This window comes from Urocitellus parryii, chromosome 6 (genome assembly GCF_045843805.1).
Source record: "Urocitellus parryii isolate mUroPar1 chromosome 6, mUroPar1.hap1, whole genome shotgun sequence".
Lineage (NCBI taxonomy): Eukaryota > Metazoa > Chordata > Mammalia > Rodentia > Sciuridae > Urocitellus > Urocitellus parryii.
The window spans coordinates 69,498,532-69,503,710 of NC_135536.1; the positions used below are offsets into that span (position 1 = coordinate 69,498,532).

General features: G+C 35.8%; 1 non-coding gene across 1 annotated transcript; it reads right to left on the minus strand.

The window, feature by feature from the left end:
* Positions 1–4,673: 4,673 nt before the first annotated feature.
* Positions 4,674–4,775, minus strand: LOC113180352 (U6 spliceosomal RNA). The gene has a single exon (XR_003300472.1). It is a non-coding gene; the product is annotated as a U6 spliceosomal RNA (small nuclear RNA).
* Positions 4,776–5,179: the final 404 nt, after the last annotated feature.

A 5,179-nucleotide genomic window follows, 5' to 3' on the forward strand; every position in this document is an offset into this window, starting at 1 on the left:
GACACATCAATGTTTATAGCAGCTCAATTCACAATAGCTAAACTATAGAACCAACCCAGATGCCCTTCAACAGATGAACGGAAATTGTGGTATGTATACATAATGGAATATTACTCAGCCATAAAGAGAAATGAAATTATGGCATTTGCCAGTATATGGATGGAACTGGAGAATATCATGCTAAGTGATATAAGCCAATGCCAAAGAACCAGATGCTGAATGTTTTCTCTGATATGTGGACACTAATTCAGAATAAGGGAGGGGGCAGGGAAGAATAGTGGCACTTTGGATTAGATAGGAGTGAAGGAAGGGGAGGAGGAATGGGGGTAGAAATGATAGTAGAATGGATTGGACATTATTACCCTACGTGCATATATGATTACATGACCTATGTAACTTTACATTATGTACTAGAACAATGAAAATTTATATTCCATTTATGTATGATGTGTCAAAATGCATTCTGCATTCTAGTATTATGTATAACAGATTAGAATAACAACAACAACAAAAAGATATTGACTTGGCTTCTAAGTTTACAAGAATCTTCCTTTGTTTTCCCTTCCAAAAAACTGATGTGACAATAACTTTTAAAAGAAAATCAAATCAAATAAAGTGGTGTTTCTTGGCCAAAATTTAAAATTTTTCTATAACCTGAAGAGTGAAATTTCCTAATATAAGGATATTTGCTTATTTAGGGAAAAAACTACATACTATACATGGGAAAAATATTATACATTTTAAGAAAACTATACACTATAAAGATACTTGCATATTTGCGATGCCAGAAAAATAAATTCTTTACCAGAGAGCAGGTTCTGGTGAAATACCTCTCAAAATTGTTTCATTGAATTGCAACCTCAGCATATGATCCACCAAAGAGAGTAAGTTATGGTCAACTATATTTGGGAAATATTTAATACCCATTCCCCCTTGAAGAATCAACCATGTGTATTAACATATTCAAGTTCTGAAATGAAAATCTGACATTCTTGATTTAATTCAGCATTTTCTCAAACTTATTAGACTTAAAGCATCCTATTAATAAACCAGTATCACTTAATGAAAGGGTTAAGGAGGTGTTTTCAAATAAAATACACCAAAAGCATAATCTTAAATTCATACAGGATTCTACATGTTTTTTAAAAAATTGTGTTCTTATTTACAGTATATCAGGTTGATGAGCAAGCTAGTGTGGCTTCAGCTCTGCCACTATCTGCTAGCACACTTTATAAATTTTAACCTACACTCAAACAAATAAATTTTATACAAACTATGTTTCTTGTTCATCTTCATCTTTCCCTTTTCATTTTTCATAAAGTAACCAGTGCAAATGAAATAATCAAATCTTGCTCAAAGCTTTCTCCATACGCTAAAAATAGTACCATTTCAGAAACAGAAAAGCCACTACCTGGTGGCAAGCTCATCTGCAACTGATGTAGGAAAATGTGAGCTTAAAAGTCAAGTGTACCAACATGTAGAACCTCTACGTAAGGTAAAGTAGGAGCTCAGACAGACAGCCGATACTTCCTGGATATCAGGACAGTCCCCAGTGAAAAGGCCTACCTTGGGAAAGTATTAAAAGTCACCAAAACCCAGAGAAACAGGGAGGTGAAGAGGGCCCCAATGCAATGATTAAAGGCACAGATCACAAAACAACAGGGTGCTTCCAAGAAGCAGCTGAATCGGGTATATAACGCATCTCAGCCATTACTACAGCAACCCTTCATGTTGGAAGGTTCCAAATATTCAGTGCTGGGAAAACTAGTTTAGGAATACATTTGCCCTTTCAGATTAATTCATGCTTATGTTTCATGCTAAAACTGATCCACTCCCTGGCATCTGAAACTTGCTCTGTTATGCCTATCTTCTGAAATGGCCTCCATGCCTTCTGGGCCACAGAACCCTGTGGCCACCTGCCTTAGCCTCTGCATCTGCCCTAAAATGACCTTTGCATTTCCAAATAGAAATTCTCCAAAAGTCCCAGACTGGTCAGCTCATCTGGGGGACACAAAATTCACATTTTCTTGGTCTTATCATCTTCCCAGTTTAACCAGGGTTTCCCTGCAAGTTATCCATCAGGAGAAGAATTAAGGAGTAATTAGTAAACACATTTGCTCTAGTACTGCTCACAGAGCTTTAACTAGGCCTGACTTCCTTTAACTTTCATTTACTCTTATCCTAGTGGCTCTTCCCAAGTCTCCAGGGAGCCCTTCACCTTGTTCTGAATGGTTCCCTCAAATACCATGCACACAATACACCCCACTTACCCTTGCACCAGATTCTTGTGGTAACATTTATTGTTTAAAATCCACTATTTATGCCAAGGCACCAATAAGGTTGTTTCAAAGCTGTCTGTTCTCTCAGATAAATTAGTTTTATTGCAAAAGCCTCTAACACACAAACTATTCTATCTGCTTATGTTGGGTAAGTCTCTACACTAAAGACTTTTTTTTTAGAAAACATTTTCAGTGCATTACCTTGATGATATTGTATATTCCTCCTTTTTTTTTTTTTTTTCTCCAAGTCTGGGCATTATTCATGATTAGTGTGATTATGTATCCTGACTTATCCCAGTCTTTTGCTTATGCCTGTTGTCCTGGATTAACTATTAATGTCCCATATTCAAAGCTGCTGTGTTTAGGTGACAAATTACATACTCACCTTATCTACAGACCAACCATGTGTATCTTATTCTCTCTTCTTCCGAAGTCCCTCAGTCAAACAGGCTCATGCTAAAGTACTTCTGCATTCTACACTTCCTGTTGTGAGCATACTCAGAATACAAAAGTGGGTCCCAGTTACATTAATTTCACCCCAATGTTAATTCCTTCAATTTATTCAGCTGTGTATATTCTTACACCCCAATGTTAATTCCTTCAATTTATTCAGCTGTGTATATTCTCAATCCAAATAATTTGGGTGGTCTATAAATGGTAAAAGAATATGAGGCCAGGAATGTAGTTCAGTGGTGGACTTACCTAGTACATACAAGGCTCTGGGTTTGATCCCCAGCACTGAAAAAATTAATAAATAAAAAATTATAATGGTTCCACAGAGTAATATTTAGCCAGCCAATCAATGTCTTATCTGTCTCATTCAGGCTTCCAGAGTATAATCATGTGAGTAAACAGTACAAATTCTAGCAATGATATTTAAATAATTCATCTTCTTGTGAAATTTTCTCAAACCTTCATTGCACCCCTTTATTCATCACAGATACACTCCCAAAATTATCATTAAAAGGCAATGGTGATCTAATAGTGCACAGGTATACCTGACTTTGGTGGCTATGTTCACTTTCAGATTAACCATGAAGTAAACTACCAGTGCAAATCTAACCTTGAAAATGTCCTTGAAATATCATGTAAGGTAAAATACAGTTATGAGGATTTTAGGGAGAGACTTGCATTAGCCAAGGTTTCTCAATCTGGACACATTCTGGGCCAGATAATACTCTGCTGTATCCTATGTCTGGACAGATATTTACAGGATCCCTGGCCTCTGAACAATAGATGCCAATAGCAATCCCCACTCCTTCAACCCCACCCCTAAGTTTAGGAGCCAAAAATAGCTGCCACTATTGCCATCATCTCCTGGGAGGCAAAATTATTCCTGGTAGAGAACTTCTGAAATGGCAGTTACACTCAGAATCAGATTTGATGTCTAATATCTCCTTAGGAAGGGTTGATGTATTCCACATTAATTGATGTTTGTTGAGAGCACCTACTATGTGCAAGATACTTTTCTAATACTATGAAAGATGGAGAAAAACAAACGGAAAATATGGTTTCTGTCATCAAAACGTTTAAGAGATGTTGACTTCATTGTTATTCTACATGTATTTATTTTATACTCTTTGAGAAATTGAGTAATATATTTACCAAAATATCTAAGTATATCTATTGGAGGAGTATGTTAGCAAATAGTCTAAATAGAATGATTTGAATAAGACAGAGAGCTAATATGTATTATTCAGGTCACAAATATTTAATGAATTAATGAAGAAATCCATATACTCTACTAAAAGGGAGGCTTCAAAGGTGGTTCAGAGGAGATGGGTTTTCTTCTTGACTGAAATGTATGACAGAAATAAGTGTTGATCTTTTTCTAGGGATCAAGAAAGGACTTATAGAAAAGCCTATACTTTAGTTTGGAATTTATGATATTTTTCTTCAGCGTGGGATAGTAAGCTTTCACAAGTTGGAAACTCTGACACAGAGCCCGAGGATAAGTAGATGGATTGGCTGTAATCTGGTCTTTGAGCTAAAGGCCAGAGATGTATTTTACTGGGTACAAGAGGGCAATGTATCTGTAGGAAGAGAACTGGCCTACAGGGCAAGAGACCCTGGTTCTAAAGTTAGATCTGACACTAATCTGTGGTCTTCCAAGTGTTTTTAAGGCCATGAAGGCTAAATATGCTTTCTTGGGACAAAATGAGAATTACATCTTCTCCATCTACCTCAAATGAAATACTGTAAATAAAAATATGACCTGAAATTGTTACATAAATAGTCAGCCTCCCATATCTATAACTTCTGTATCCCTGGATTTAACCATGGATAGAAAATATTCAGAAAAAAATCATCTATATTGAACATGCATAGGCATTTCCTTCTTATTATTCTCCAAATAATTCAGTATAACAACTATTTATATTTTTAAAAATCTTTTAAAATATGGAACCCTTCTCGAATGTGCATGTCATCCTTGTTCAAGGGCCATACTAATCTTCTCTGTATTGTTCCAATAGTATATGCGTTGCCAAAGCAAGCACTCCATATCTAACAACTCTTTACATGGTTCTTACATTGCACTAGATATTATGATTTATCTAAAAATGATTTATTAGATATTGTAATCTAAACATGATATAAAGTGTGTGGGAGGCTGTATATCGGTTATAAGGATGATTCACTTTGTTTTTTCCTTACCTTTGTGTTGTTGCTAACTGGAGAATTACCTCATTTCCTACTTGTGAACAAACGAGGGTTCTATTTCATATAAAGAGTGGAGCACCTTGATATCCATGGGAGGAAGGGGTTCCAGAACAATCTCCTAGGAATATCAAGGGATGACAGTATAAACTGTTAATTATAAAATGGAATGATGGTACTGAATGTTCTCTAGGGTTGCTTCCAGGTTAAAAATATATAATTTTACCATAAAATTTTTTCAA